Source organism: Eubalaena glacialis, chromosome X (assembly GCF_028564815.1).
Source record: "Eubalaena glacialis isolate mEubGla1 chromosome X, mEubGla1.1.hap2.+ XY, whole genome shotgun sequence".
NCBI lineage: Eukaryota > Metazoa > Chordata > Mammalia > Artiodactyla > Balaenidae > Eubalaena > Eubalaena glacialis.
The window spans coordinates 81160905-81178177 of NC_083736.1; the positions used below are offsets into that span (position 1 = coordinate 81160905).

The 17273-nt window shown below is 36.7% G+C and overlaps 1 pseudogene; it reads left to right on the forward strand.

Moving 5' to 3' along the window:
* The first annotated feature begins 3743 nt into the window (after positions 1-3743).
* LOC133081830 (protein phosphatase 1G-like) lies at positions 3744-5521 on the forward strand (annotated as a pseudogene).
* The last annotated feature ends 11752 nt before the right edge of the window (positions 5522-17273 follow it).

Below are 17273 nucleotides of genomic sequence, written 5' to 3' on the forward strand. Positions count from 1 at the left end.
CAATCTTTCTTTCAAAAGAAAGAAATTAAGAAAAAAAGGAAGGAGGGAAAGAAGGAGGAAAAGAAGAAAGATGGAAGGAGAGAGGGAGGAAGAGAAAAGGAAAGAAGAAAGAGAAAAAAAAAAGAAAGAGAAGAAAAGGACCAACACAAGTATTTGTTTTAACCATGATAACTATTCTTAAAGTAAGATTCTCTCCTAATGGATCAGCAGGCTTATATCCAGAATATTTTCTTGAAATTTATGTCTTTCTTCTTTGTGTTAATAGCTTTGTTTTTGGTCCAGCACCATTCACTAATAGCATCTCATTTTAATTACATGGAATCAGCTAATTTCACAAATATCACAGATGATACATATCTCTTCTGAGATGAATGTCCTTTCATTCATAGATTTGCCTAGTGGGTGCTGAAAGGCTCCTATACAGTACTGAAAATTTTACAATCATAATTTTTTTAAATTTTGTTATTCCTGGCATCTGGCCTCCTGATTTAGAATTTATTCACATACTCTGCTTAGGAAAGAGATCACATTTTGAATTATTTAATTTAGTTATTATTTGAATGCTTTTTCTTTACTCAAAAAAGTTATCATATCATCCTTTAATCATCATGTTTTATTATATATGTATATATTTGTATACACACAGGGGATTTGAGATGTCCTATATATTTCAAGGTCAGACTGTCTTTATTGCCCTCAGCATGAGGAATATGTATACATGAGATGAATGTCGCATATGGAAACAAAATCCCCCCACACACACTCTCTAAAGACAAAAGTATTTCTTGTGTTCAAATAAAGCTGCAAAGGCAGTCTCTAAACAAGCATTCTTTTGGATCAATAGCTAGAAATTGAATAAAACAATGTCTCATGCTGTTTTATAGAATTTGCAAAAGGTTTGCAGCATATGAACCCAATTTTTCAAGCTCCACATGGGGATTTATTGTCTTGTTTCTTTTTTCTTTGAAAAAAATCATCATTCACAAAATAACAATAATAAAAATAAAAAAATAAATTAAACTCAAGGGAGTTTTTCTTAAAAGAAGAGACATGAAAGCATGTTTATTTAAGGATCATACTCCCATTTTATGAGAGAAGCCAATCTGATAACTCAAGGTTATTCAAGGATTGAGAGGATTATATGTCACACTTCCCTTTTTTATTTTGACTTCTAGGAAATTAAAAATACATTTTGAGAGTGTTCAATTCTCTTTCCTAGATATTGTATCCTTATGTTAAAATGATTATCTCAACATAAAGAAACAACCTAATGTTAGAAAAGGACATACATAATGCACAAAGATAATAAATATAAATATTCACAATGATGATTCAATATAAAAACTGACATTTAAAAAAAAGTTTCCTAAGGTTCTAATTATATTTTCACCTTTATTAACTTGTTTCTCATGCTTACGTTGATAGCAAAATATACTTTTCTACGTGATTTAAAAATAATATTCGGAAGAACATTTTCTCATTCAAAATAAAAAAAAAACCTGCTTCTTTCTAACATTGCTTTATTTTCAAGTCTTGTTTTAAAAAAATCATTCTCACTTTAACAAAGGGTTCAATTCTGCTTTACTTTCTTCAGTAAGGATTTGGCCAAAAATAGCTAAATTTTATTTGGGATTCCAGACATAAGTATAAGCATTTTATGAATTTGAATTCTAGGAAAACATATAACAGGAAACAAAGTAATTTTCACTGGGGCTGTTAAGATCTTTCTTTAATACTGTCTGAAATTAATCATTATTAGTAAATATCCAAATTTGACAGATAGAAGTAAAAGTTAAAACAGTTTGAATCTATGATCAACCCTTTCTCCATTTAACATTGATACCTCTAATTACAGTGTCAGTATCCTGAAATGAATAGACTCATTTCCCCTAAGATCAGACCAGTTTCCTTCATCTTTTAATTATACATTATTATGAATGCTTAACCACAAGGATACTGTAGCCCCCTCCTGTGAAATGGATAAACTATATTAGTATGCTCAACCACTGCCAAGTGAAGCCAAAAGGGAAAAAAATGAAATAACACTAAAATAGAAGATTATGTAGATTTCTATCTTTGATACAAACCTGAAGCTACTTACATGATGCACATAACCTGTTGGGAGGAGTTCCCAGAGCAAATTATTCATTTTAGTTCCATATAGCCAGAATCAAAGGAGTCATTTTCAATATAAAAGATAATAACATATAATTCTTTATATTAGTTTAGCCTGCCTATCAATATTCTTAACTTAAAATGTTTTATTTGTAATCACTGCACAGAATTTTAAATACAAAAACATATTAGTTTCTTGCCATCTTTTTTTGTCTTTAATGCCTCACAGGTAATTATGCATTTTATGGAAGTTGTGTACAAATAAGTCAAACGGAAATATATCAAACTTGTGAGTTTCATGACTTGTGCAGTTTAATAAGAAATTTGATTGCTTCAAAATATAACTGGAAAGCAAAAAAAAAAATGGTGAACATATGAAATAATAAAAATATGTAGGTATGAATGATATAAAAAGACAATACCTGGTGGAGTTAATACCTGATATCCTTCTGGCAGGGTTTACCTCTCAGGCAAAGTTGTGAAGTAGACACATTTTTTTTAATCTATAAATTTCCAAATCTCTTCTTAAAGCACATTTTTCCCAAATCCCTATAAGAACTCTTACTCTGAATACAACATCAAAATCTGCTTCCCGGAAAATATCTACTATCTGTCATTTATTCTAATCATTCTTACACTCTAATTTTTATTTTAAATTTTGGAAAAAAAAATGTCTAACCTGCAGATACTAATATTTTCAATGTTAGTGAACAGGTCTAAGATGCCCTCCAAACATAGTTATACCAATACCAATACTAATGACATTGATAATCATAGGATTGGTCTAGCTTGTTGGATAGTACACAAACTGTTGCCTTTTCTAGTTTTTCTAAATCTTAAAATCCAATACGAATTTAAAGGGCAGTTTGTGATTTTCATTACATAAATTTGATCTTTTGCTGTATTAGATTTTAATCTCCCTATAAATCAGGGACATGTCTATTATATTCACTTTTGTATCCCCATCAACTAGTGCAGTGTCTTAACACTGAAAAAACAATTGCTGAACAAATATTGAATCAAAACTTGGGTAATTACTTTTTATTCTTTGAGATCATCTAAAAACTGATTAGAATTCTGTCCATTTCTCAGTTGATTAATAACAATTCAATTTTCTGAAGATAATGTTGTTAAGAAACTCCTATAACATTTTCCCCATTTCCAATTTATAGTAAGGAGAGAATAGGAATTAGGTATTCTCTCCAATTCAATGTAGTTGGTCACCCTAAACCTGTCTCCTCGAACAAATTCTAACTGCAATTTTCTTTTTCTAAAACTTCTTGTCCAATTTTGGCAGTAGACATACATGAGGATATAGTAAGCTTCATTATTCTGAGGACAGCTGGGCTTTATTAACCTTTATTGAAAGATACTTACTTTAAAAATGACATCATCAGCGCCGCGCCGGCCGGGCGGGGTCTGAAGCGGTACCGTTTCCCCTTCCACTCCCTCTCTGCTTCTGTCCCATTACCGCCTCCTGGCCCACCGCGCGCCTTTCACCTGCACCTTGCGTCGTCCGCCGCGTAACCCGGCGGCTCCTGCCACGCGAGCACCCGGGGCTCCGGTTCCGCCGCCGGCACGGGTCGCTCTCTGTTCGCCTGCCCCGAGGCTGCTGGTCAGCCACCGCCATGGGTGCCTACATCTCCCAGCCCAACGTGGTGAAGTGCTCCTGGGACGGGGGTCGGCACCCTGTGCCTGCCGCTGCTGTAAGGCTTCTCCGCCATGCAAGGCTGGGGCGTCTCCATGGAGTTGCCACAAATCCAAATGGGTCAGGTCTAGAGTTCCAACACCCAAACATTCTGCCATTTGTACTGAGATCTCCTAGGCTAAGGCTGCTAGACTGCAGAGGATGCTCACAACTGTATTCCTGAGCTGAACAGTGAGACAGCTATGTTTTCTGTCTAGGATGGACATGGAGGGGAGGAAGTTGCCTTGTACTGTGCCAAATATCTTCATGATATCATCAAAGATCAGAAGGCCTACAAAGAAAGGAAGCTACAGAAGGCTTTGGAAGATGCTTTCATGGCTATTGATGCTAAACTGACCACTGAGGAAGTCATTAAGGAGCTGGCACAGATTGCAGGGCAACCCACTGAGGATGAGGATGAAAAAGAAAAAGTAGCTGATGAAGATGATGTGGACAATGAGGAGGCTGCACTGCTGCATGAAGAGGCTACCATGACTATTGAAGAGCTGCTGATGTGCTATGGGCAGAACTGTCACAAGGGTTCTCCCCACAGCAAATCTGGAGCTGAGACAGGAGAGGAACCAGGGTCCCAGGGTCTCAATGGGGAGGCAGGACCTGAGGATCCATCTAGGGAAACTTCTTCAGAGGAAAATGGCCCCACAGCCAAGGCTCACATGGGCCTTTCCTCCAACTCAGAATGTGGAACTGAGGCAGGCCAAGGTGGGGAGCCTGGCACTCTCACTGGTGAGGCTGGGCCTTCCTACTCTTCAGACTCCGACAAGCTGCTTCAAGTTGCTAAGTCCAAGTTTTTGAGGACAGTGAGGATGAGTCAGATGAGGTGGAGGAGGAAGAGGAAGACAGTGAGGAATGCAGTGAGGAGGAAGATGGCTACAGCAGTGAAGAGGCAGAGAATGAGGAAGATGAGGATGACACTGAGGAGGCTGAAGAGGATGAGGAAGAAGAAGAGGAGATGATGGTGCCTTGGATGGAAGGCAAAGAGGAGCCTGGCTCTGACAGTGGTACAACAGCGGTGGTGGCTCTGATATGAGGGAAGCAGTTGATTGTAGCCAATGCAGGAGACTCCCACTGTGTGGTGTCTGAGGCTGGCAAAGCTTTAGACATGTCCTATGACCACAAACCAGAGAGTGAAGTGGAGCTAGCATGCATCAAGAATGCTGGTGGCAAGGTCACCATGGATGGGCTAGTCAATGGTGGCCTCAACCTCTCCAGAGCCATTGGAGACCACTTCTACAAGAGAAACAAGAACTTGCTACCTGAGGAACAGATGATTTCGGCCCTTCCCGACATCAAGGTGCTGACTCTCACTGACAATCACAAATCCATGGTCATTGCCTGTGATGGCATCTGGAATGTGATGAGCAGCCAGGAAGTTATAGACTTTATTCAATCAAAGATCAGCCAGTGTGATGAAAATGGGGAGCTTCGGTTATTGTCATCCATCGTGGAAGAGCTGCTGGATCATTGCCTGGCACCAGCCACTTCTGGGGACAGTACAGGATGTGACAACTTGACCTGCATCATCATTTGCTTCAAGCCCTGAAACACAGCAGCGCTTCAGCTAGAGAGTGGCAAGCAGAAACTGGAGGAGGAGCTCTCTACTGAGGAGGCTGAAGAAAATGGCAACAGTGACAACAAGAAGAAGGCCAAGCAGGACTAGCAGTTATCCAGACCCCTGCCCACCTAGACTGATTTCTGAGCCCTCCAGACAGATTAAGTTTTGTCTTCTTCCTTTATCTTTAGCAGTGGTTATGAGGTGTGCAGGGGGAGCTGGATGGCATTGCTTAGACCATTCCAAAGAGGGCTGTCCCTCCACACAGCAGCCTGGTTGCCTCTGCTGTCCTCCCCAGCCTCCTCCTTGCTCCTTGGGGCTCATCACCGGTTCTGTGCCTGTGCTCTACTGTGTTGGAGGGAAGGACTGTTGGTTCTGGTTTTTACCCTGTGAACTTTATTTAAGGACATTGTTTTTTAATGGTAGATTCATGGCCCCCAGCCACTTCCAGCCACTTGCACCCACTCTCTGTTGTACACTTTCAATCTACACTTTTTCAGACTAAAGGCCAAAACCTAAAAAAAAAAAAAAAAAAAATGACATCATCAGAAAATGGGACTCTGATCTTTTGAAAATTTTCTAACAATTTACTTAAATTCTGGTTATGAATCATGTTTTTGTGTATGCTAGCTTGCTATAATTAAACTTAAAATGTGAATGGTATTTTGATATTAAAAGTAAAACCACAGTGTTATTAAAATATTTAACACATATTCTTTTGAGAAAGAGCTAGTACTTCACTGAACTGTTTCAATGGTGTACAACTTCTATTAGCCTTTTTATTATTTTAAAATGAAACACATGTCTACTGACTGATACAAATCTGAAATAAATATTAAACACCTGGAGTAATAATGCTGAGATTTTCATTATAGTTTTGTTTTATAAACTGTGTTATTATAATTTCTACTGCTACTCTTATTGGTGTTTTGCACACAGGATACAAAAGAAGTATAGACAAAAATAAATGATAAGATTCTACTCCCTATCAATCTATCATAACTATTTGTGGACAAATGGCTACTTACTATTAGGGTCTATCAAATTAATTAAATGATTCAAATTAAAACATGCTCAGGTAATACATTTTCTCATAGAACTTTTTTTCATATAAAGGGAAATAGTGTCTGTAGTAATCATAGTGGTCATCTCTGAGATTAACAAATATTCAAGTGTTTGATAATAAAATGCCCAGTTTTGATAAAATGTGAAAACACAATCTTATACACTGTTGGTGGGAGTATATATATTTTGGGGAGGGCCATTTGGCCATAGCAATAATCATTACTAGTGTACATACACATAGCCCTAACAATTCCATTAAGGATTTATTATAACAATATTCTCACATAAAATACCCAAAAATACACACACAGATGCATGCGCACACACACACACACACAAATGCACATACACACAAGGTGCTTGAGTGTGTGTGTATGTATGTGTTTATTTTTGTGTGCATAGAAAATATTTGGATCTATAAACAAAGGTAAGAAATGAGACGTGGAGGAGACTTTTTTATTCATTTTCTGCATAAACATACTTTTTAAAAACATGAACCTATATTTCTCCTTCAATACAGATAAATGAAAATAAAAAGCAATTTTCAACAAATATTTTTAGGAAAAAACATTTAGTGTGGGTCAATAAAACATTTTAAGTGCAATCAATTCTCAGAAAGATGATAGAAAATAATTGATGTAAACAGCATGCCATTTTTCTCTTTAAGAATATATTTATTTACCTGCTATATGTGTGCCTACCTTAGAAAACTGGAAATATACTGTCAGCATCAACATTTGTCTATAATGAATATATATCTTTATAAGTATGAGTAAATAATTTTTAATTTGTAATATCTTTAATGAAGTAACTGCCTGTTTTCTATGTTAATTAAATGTTAATTCAAGAGATGTCTTTTTTAGAAACTATAAATTTCTTATTTAATTTTGTTTTCATTGTGGCCACTGAAATATTATTTGTTTTCACATACCTATTAATATTTTTGTAAGCTATGTTCTTCTTATTCACTCTGATTTACAGCTATTTTCTTTCACAAAACTTCAAACAATTGATGTTCATCATTTTACCTAATGAAACAATGATTTTTCATGAAAACTGTCAAGCAGTATTTACTACATCTATGACTATCAAAAATAAACTCCCACAGTTGAAAAGTCTCATATCACATTTCTCATCACCATAGTTATGGCAGTAAACTAAAATCTCAGAAATGAGGGAACAGGTAAGAAGTCGCCAGTACTATTTGAATGAAGGATAATGTCTTCTTCATAAAGGGATCAGGTTGCTACTTTAATTCACCAATTCTGTATTCTAAGGTTTATTTATTTTGTTGGGGGAGGAGTCAGCTGTTAAACCTGAACATCAATTTTACAGCAAGAAAATTTATGTATGTCCTTCCATAGTCTGAAGAAACATTATTATCCTATCATAATGAAAAATAAAATAAAATAAAATAACTTAAAAACCCAGAGGGTACATAGCTGGACAGATTTGCAAAACCAGTACTATAGATTCTGAATATTCATGTGCCATCTCACATTGAGAACATAAAGGTTTAGGTCCCCACAGAGTTAAAGCCTCATCATTCAATCTATATTTAAGGAAAAAGAGGGCAGGGAATTGCCTCTCACAATCAACTAAGGACAGTGCCAGAGTGGTAAAATGAAAAAATAAATAAGAGAGGGAAAGCTTCCGAATCATTCCTTCAACAAATATTAAAATGCATGGATTTCTTCTCTCATTCTCTTATCTTATTTTTTCCCAGAGAGACAGAGAAAGGAGTTCTGACCAAGGCCAGGGAGGGGTTAGGGGTTGGTGACAAAAGTAAGGTCAGTGACAAATGATGGAGTGAGGTTACATTCTCCAACTCAACCCTTCCTTTTGCACCAATTCTACTCTAACCTGGGCTGGTACCAAAATGCAGAAGACTGTTATTACTCTCCTCTTGATTATTCAGTAATCTCCTCCCTTTCTCCTTTCACCTTCTTTGAAATATTTTCTCAGGATGATAAGAATTGTGCCTTTGTAATCACTTTTCTTGTCTGGAAAACTAAAAACCCAGCTCTCAGGAAAGAATGTGTGCATGGCATCTGAGAAAGCTATCACACACACACCCACACACCCACACACACACACACAAATACAGATAAAGGGAAAGACAGAAATGGATTCTACTGTACAGAGTATATACAGATATAGCAATGAAATTAAAGCTGTGAGAAAGTACCAAGATGCCAACTTCCTAAGGTGGCAAAAGCTCTCCAGAGAATTCTCAGAGCTTCTCTCCCTATTTTAAAATTCTGCAACAAAAGGGTGAAATGCTTTCTTCTCAGCCCACTCCAATACAGATGGCAATGAGACATCATCTACCTGCCATCCTGTGCAGTTATTCTTCATCCTTGACAATGACAGTCCGGCAATGCAGAGGGAGAGGTTTGAGCCCTGAAGTTTTATTTTCGGCAACTGTACAAGTCAGGAACCAAACAGTGCAGATTATAGGGATCCAGTTTTCTCACAAGACACTGACAAGCACCTCAGGGGAGGTGTACAAGCACTGTGTAAAACCATTTACACAGGAGGACCTTCAAGATGGTGGAGGAGTAAGATGTGAAGATCACCTTCCTCCCCATAAATACATCAAAAAATACATCTACATGTGGAACAACTCCTACAGAACACCTACTGAACACTGGCAGAAGACCTTAGACTTCCCAAAAGTCAAGAAAAAACCCACATACCTGAGTAGGGCAAAAGAAAAAAGAGAAAACAGAGACAAAAAAATAAGGATGGGACCTGCACCTCTGGGAGGGAGCTGTGAAGGAGGAAAAGTTTCCGCACACTAGGAAGCCCCATCACTGATGGGGATCTGGGGTGGGGGGGGAGCTTCAGAGTCATGAAGGAGAGTGCAGCAACAGGGGTGCAGAGTGCAAAGTGGCATGCTTCAGGCTGTTGCAACGTCACGCCAGCCTCTGCCGCCTCTGGCTAACCCTGCATTCCAATTTTGACTACCATACCCCTTCCCTTCCCCCATATTAACAAACTGAAAGATAAAAACCATATGATAATATCAATAGATGCAGAAAGAGCTTTCAACAAAATTCAAAACCCGTTTATGATAAAAAAAAAAAAACTCTCCAGAGGTGGGCATAGACGGAACCTACCTCCAAGTAATAGAGACCATGTATGACAAACCCACAGCCAACATCATTCTCAATGGTGAAAGAATGAAATAATTTCCTCTAAGATCAGGAAAAAGACAAGGTTGCCCACTCTCACTGCTATTATTTAACATAGTTTTGGGAGTTTTAGCCACAGCAATCAGAGAAGAAAAAGAAATAAAAGGAATCCAAATCAGAAAAGAAGCAAAACTGTCACTGTTTGCAGATGACATGATATTATATACGGAGAATCCTAAAGATGCTACCAGAAAACTGCTAGAGCTAATCAATGAATTTGGTAAATTAGCCAGATACAAAATCAATGCACAGAAATCTCTTTCATTCCTATAAACTAAGGACAAAAAATGTGAACGAGAAATTAAGGAAACAATCCCATTTACCATTGCAACAAAAAGTATAAAATACATAGGAATAAATCTTCCTCAGGAGTCAAAAGACCTGTATGTAGAAAACTATAAGACACTGATGAGAGAAATTAAAAATGATAAAAACAGATGGAGAGATATACCATGTTCTTCTATTGGAAGATTCAATATTCTCAAAATGATTATATTACCCAAAGCAATCTACAGATTCAATGCAATCCCTATCAAACTACTAATTGCATTTTTCACAGAACTAGAGCAAAAAATTGTACAATGTGTATGGAAACACAAAAGACCCCGAATAGCAAAAGCAATCCTGAGAAAGAAAAATGGAGCTGGAGGAATCAGGCTCCCTGTCTTCAGACTATACTACAAAGTAATCAAGACAGTGTGGTACTGGCACAAAAACAGAAATATAGATCAATGGAACAGGATAGGAAGACCAGAGCTAAAGCCATGTACATATGGTCATCTTATCTTTGATAAAGGAGGCAAGAATATACAGTGGAGAAAAGACAGCCTCTTCAATAAGTGGTGCTGGGAAAACTGGACAGCTATATGTAAATGAATGAAATTAGAACACTCCCTAACACCATACACAATTATAAACTCAAAATGGATTAAAGACCTAAATCTAAGGGCAGACACTGTAAAACTCTTAGATGACAACAGGCAGAACACTCTGTGACATAAATCACATCAAATTCCTTTTTGACCCACCTCCTAGAGAAATGGAAATAAAAACAAAAATAAATAAATGGGACCTAATGAAACTTAAAAGCTTTTGCACAGCAAAGGAAACCCATAAACAAGACGAAAAGACAACCCTCAGAATGGGAGAAAATTTTTGCAAATGAAGCAACTGAAAAGGATTAATCTCCAAAATATACAAGCAGCTCAATATCAGAAAAAGAAAAAATCCAATCCAAAAATGGGTGGAAGACCTAAATACACATTTCTCTAAAGAAGATATACAGATTCCACCAAACACATGAAAGTTTCTCAACATCACTAATCATTAGAGAAATGCAAATCAAAACTACAATGAGGTATCACCTCACACCAGTCAGAATAGCCATCATCAAAAAATCTACAGACAGTAAATGCAGGAGAGGGTGTGGGGAAAATGGAACCCTCTTGAACTGTTGGTCGGAATGTAAACTGATACATCCACTGTGGAGAACAGTATGGAGGTTCTTTAAAAAACTAAGAATAGAACTACCATATGACCCAGCAATCCCACTACTGGGCATATACTCTGAGAAAACTATAATTCAGAAAGAGACATGTACCACAATGTTCAATGCAGCACTATTTACAATAACCAGGACATGGAAGCAACCTAAGTGTCCATCAACAGATGAATGGATAAAGAAGATGTGGCACATATATACAATGGAATATTACTCGGCCATAAAAAGAAATGAAGCTGAATTATTTGTAGTGAGGTGGATGGACCTAGAGTCTGTCATAAAGAGTGAAGTAAGTCAGAAAGAGAAAAACAAATACCATATGTAACACATATGTATGGAATCTAAAAACAAAAAAATGGTTCTGATGAACCTAGGGGCAGGACAGGAATAAAGACATAGACGTGGAAAATGGACTTGAGGACACGGGGAGGGGGAAGGGTAAGCTGGGACGAAGTGCGAGAGTACCATTGATATATATACACTACCAAATGTAAAATAGATAGCTAGTGGGAAGCAGCTGCATAGCACAGGGAGATCAGCTCGGTGCTTTGTGACCTCCTAGAGGGGTGGGATAGGTTGGGTGGGAGGGAGGCGCAAGAGGGAGGGTATATGGAGATATATGTATACATATAACTGATTCACTTTGTTATACAGCAGAAACTAACACAACATTGTAAAGCAATTATACTCCAATAAACATGTTAAAAAAAACCAAACATTTACACCATGCTAATATGACTGAGATGATCTCCAAATTGTCTAATGATAATCAGCATCACTCAGAAGAAAAAAGCAGTAAAGAGTTAACAAAATTGGGATCTGCTTTTATACCGTTATTTGTAACTTGAACCCGGTTCTTCGGCAGTGCCTATTTGTTTGTTTTTTTCTCCTTTTAGGCTGATTTCTCTTAACTTGCTTTAGCATTTTCCCCTAAGTCTCACTTTTACCTCTGCTATTATAGCTCTTTTGCAACCCCTGCACTACCACCTCTCTGCCACCAAAGGCCTTTGTAATGGATTTCTTGGTTAGGTTAGGAGCTTGTTTGTTTAGTATTTAGTGCTTTGAGGCTGATACTTGGGAACAAGAATCAGTGGTCCTAAGAATCCACCAACATTGTAACTGTCACATTCACTACCCACTTTCTTGAGATATTTTATTATTTTTCTAGACAAAAAGTTTTCCCTGTCTTAAAGTGTTCCATAATGCAAAAATTCTGAATTCTTCCTTTCAAATGCACTTTATGTATTAGTCAGACATCAGGCATTGCTTATATTTCATTTAAGGGTCAACCCTAATAGTGAGTATTTTTCCTGTAAAATGAAAGGTACAATACTCAGAAGGCAAGAGCTGCAGTTACAAAAAATCATCTTGCATTATTTACTTAAAATTACACATGCATCAAATATTTCAGAAACCAATTTAATCTATCATTTAAGACATTTGATAAAACAAATATAAAGTGTTTTATTCAAGTTGAGTTCAGGGCACTGCAAGCTGTCGGCAGATGGAGCGATTCTGCAACATATGCTCAACATATTTTCAATGAGGAAAGCCAACTAAAATTGTTTAATATTTTAATTACATGCCTCTATCATGAGAGGATGATTAAAATTCATCTAGAAAAAATTGCCTTTCCATAATTTAGGATACTGATTCCACCATGTTTTCTTCCAAAAAGTTTTCCATAAATATGTTAAAATGAAAATTTAACTGACTTTTAATCATTATAGAGATCTGAGAGAAATAATTGGAAATTCTAAGTTTTGAAAAAATGGTGTATAGCATCCAAGTAATGGCAAAAACTTATATTTTGTTCTTTTCACACACATTAAACACTGTGAAAGCAAGGAAATTCTTCTGTTGCATTAATCCACCAATTACTCTGGATCCAAATTATGAGAGTACATAAAATTTCCACAATAAACACAAGTATGTCCCCCTTTGATATTGGACTCTGTAAACTTTCCATTTTGATTTTCAAGAACTAAAGTTGCTGAATTGCAGGAGTAAGAAGAGAAATTGGAGATATTCTTAGTGCCTAACATTGGCTTTTACACATAAAAGGCAATAAACATACTTTTCAATTGATTAATAGGCAAGATGCATGTCTTTATTTTCAACTTCTTAAAGCTTTTAGACTCCTTCAACCTTGACCGTGTTCTAAACTTCAGTTCTGTTTTATCAGTCACCGCCATGGTGTAATTTTGGAGGAATAATCAGATATCCATCCAGAGGCTTTGTTTTATGCTTATTGATTTTATTTCATCATTTATTGACTTGTGAGCACACTTTGCAGAGCAGTTATTTTGCATTTTTACCACTCTCCTTAAGTCCTTTATTCTATGTTTAGTGCAGGGGGAAACCCCATCTCTTATTTAATAGAAAATCATAGTTTTACTATTGATTATTACTATAAGTGTAGTTCTCTGCTCGATATTCGAGTTCATTCATTCATTCAAAAATAATTTAGTGCATGCCCACTATGTGACAGATGCTATGCTTTACATATGCTATTTCAATTACATTACACAAAAATATATTTAATATGTACTATTATATTCTCCATTTTGCAAATGAGGAAACTAAATCTTAAAGAGGTTATTTGCCCAAAGTCAAATGTCTTGAGCAGAAAGGAGAAGGGGTGCAGTAACAGAGGAGGTGAGAACTCTGTTCCACACAGATATTCAGAGTTTTAGAGGCCTTGCCATCTTCAGTGCCTAGCTCCAAAGATCACCCAGAGCATTAAACTCCAGTTGACAGTTAAGAGATTTGAGAGATTGTAAGAGAATTGTGAGCCATGCTTGGAAGTGGCTTATATTACCTCTATCTATGTTCTTCCAGCCAGAACTCAGTTACCAGGCCAGATTAAACTGTAACAGAAAGTGGGGAATTTAGTGTAGCTATGTACTCAGGAGGAAAAAATGTCTGGAGACTAATTGTTTTCCAAACTCTTGGAGCCTAGGAAATCCATAGAGATGTCTTGCTGTTTGTGTATTATTACAAATAATAATAACTCATTAATTAAAGGTTCTGGTATCAATTTCAACATATGGGGAGTGGTTTTCCCACATCACCAAGCAATTCTCCAACACTAGCTGGGTGTTCTACAAATCAACTCAATACTAGCACTATCTACCCGGAGAAAGCATAAGATTCTATGTTGTTGCCTATACTTCTGACAGACTGGCTATAAATCAGACTTTCCCACGAACCCCTCTTTGGTTTCTATTAATTTGCTAGAGTGGCTCACAATATGCAGAAAACCAGCTTACTCAACAGATTACTGATCTATTGCAAAGGATATTAAAAAATACAAATCTGCAGCAAGATGAAGAGATACACAGGGCCAGTCAGGTCCTGAACAAAGAAGCTTCTGTCCTCTTGTAGTCTGGAGCCTAGCAAGGTGGTACGTGGAAGCATTCTGGTTCCCCAACCTGGAACCACTTTCAGTCCCCTCCTTTTGGGTTTTTATGGAGGCTTCAATACATAGGCATGGTTGATTAAATCATGAACCACTGGTGATTGATTCAATCTCCAGTTCCCTTTCCCTCCCCAGAAATCAGGGAATGGGACAAAGTTTCACTCTTCTATTTGTGGTTGGTTCCCCTGACAACCAGCCCTATCCTTAGGTGCTTTTCAAAGGTCACCTCATTAACATAAATCCAGTTGTGGTGAAAAGGAATTTGTTACGAATTACGAGACACCTATTTTATCTTTATGGTTTTCAAGCAGTTTTTCAGGAACTGTGACTAAGAAACCAAATATTACAGCAAAAGATGTTCCCATTGTTTTTATAGCTCAGGAAATTCCAAGGGTTCTGAGACCAGTGAGCCAGGAAACTTGGGCTGAATGAAGATCAAATATATATGCGAAATATATTTTGGTCTTCTGAATGACCACATATATATTTCTTATAAATCATAATATCACATTCACATTAAATGTTTATTTAAGGCCAAGCACTATGGGAAGTAAATCCATGCATTTTCTCATTTAATTTTTGTAACAACCTCATGAGGTTGATACTATCATTATTCAAATTTTACAGTAGATTTGTATCTTATATTGGTTTTAAACACATTTTAAAGAATACAATAGTAGCAAAACCAGGGCTCAGACCCAAGCCAGAGCTCTAAACCATTTTTTAACACAGTTTTTCATTTTCTGAGTAAATCCTTTTTGTAATAGAGAATTTAATGTATACATATTTTTTTCTCAGTGCCTCTCTTCTCTATACATTTCCTGCTTTAAAATCCAGTCTCCTTAGGGAGAATTGATTAAAATGTTATATGAGAACTATTAATAATTCTAAAACTTATGAACTAAAAATATTCCACAAAAGATATTTTATATATGTGCATTCTCCTGACAGGTATATTTTGCTGTAGGTATAATCTAAAAGCTAATTAATTTTTATTTTGAATTACTCCAAGAAAATAAATTTGCTGTTCTATACGGTATTTATTTATTTATTTTAATGTTTTATTTTTTTAAACAGGGTATTTATTTATTTTTTTTTATTTTTATTTATTTTTGTCTGTGTTAGGTGTTCATTGTTGTGCACAGGCTTTCTCTAGTTGCGGCAAACAGGGGCTACTCTTCATTGCGGTGTGTGGACTTCTCATTTCGGTGGCTTCTCTTGTTGTGGAGCACGGGCTGTAGGCATGCGGGCTTCAGTAGTTGTAGCACATGGCCTTAGTAGTTGCAGCACGTGGGCTCAGTAGCTGTGGCATATGGGCTCTAGAGCGCAGGGACTTAGTTGTTTCAGGGCACGTGGGATCTTCCCAGACCAGGGATTGAACCCGTGTCCCCTGCATTGGCAGGGGGATTCTTAACCACTGCAACACCAGGGAAATCCCCTATATAGTATTTAATATTGTTACAGTATCGGTAGTAATTTAGATTTTTATTTGCTTTTTATATATGGCATTCTTCCTGATATTATCTTTGTCAAGATGAATACCTGTCATAACAGTTTTTTTTTATATAAGAGGCTTATTTGCTTTCTCAATTTTTATGTGAAGATATTATTTAAATCTGATACAGTTTCAAATATTTTAACACTCTTTCCATTTCCACTTTCTTCTGATTTGGAAGAAGGTGAACATTGGTTCACACAAAAAACCTATTACCTATACAATTCTTTTTTTTTTTAATATTTATTTATTTGGCTGCATCGAGTCTTAGTTGTGGCATGCGGTATCTTTGTTGTGGCATGTGGGATCTTTTCATTGTGGTGCATGGGCCCTTTGTTGCAGCGCGTGGACTTCTCTTTAGTTGTGGCACGTGGGCTCCAGAGTGCACAGGCTTGGTAGTTGTAGCACGCGGGCTCTCTAGTTGTGGTGCATGGGCTCTAGAGCACAAAGGCTTAGTTGCCCCATGGCGTGTGGGATCTTAGTTCCACGACCAGGTATCGAACCTACGTCCCCTGCATTGGAAGGTGGATTCTTAACCATTGGAACACCAGGGAAGTCCTTCATTTTTTTTTTTTTTTTAGATTAAGTGTTTTTTTAATTAATTTTTATTGGAGTATAGTTGATTTACAATATTGTGTTAGTTTCTGCTGTACAGCAAAGTGAATCAGTTATGCATATACATATATCCACTCTTTTTTAGATTTATTTACCATATAGGTCATTACAGAGTATTGAGTAGAGTTCCCTGTGCTATATAGTAGGTTCTTATTAGTTTTCTATTTTATATATAGTAGTGTGTATATGTTAATTCCAAACTCCTAATTTATCCCTCCCTCCAACTTTCCACTTTGGTAACCATAAGTTTGTTTTCTAAGTCTGTGAGTCTGTTTCCGTTTTGTAAATAAGTTCATTTCTACAATTTTTTTAGATTCCATATATAAGCGATATCATATGATATTTGTATTTCTCTGTCTGACTTACTTCACTCAGTATGACAATCTCTAGGTCCATCCATGTTGCTGCAAATGGCATTATTTTGTTCCTTTTTATGGCTGAATAATATTCCATCATATATATGTCCCACATCTTCTTTATCCATTCCTCTGTTGATGTTCATTTAGGTTGCTTCCACGTCCTGGCAACTATAGATAGTTCTGCAATGAACACTGGGCTGCATGTATCTTTTTGAATTATGGTTTTCTCTGGATATATATCCAGGAGT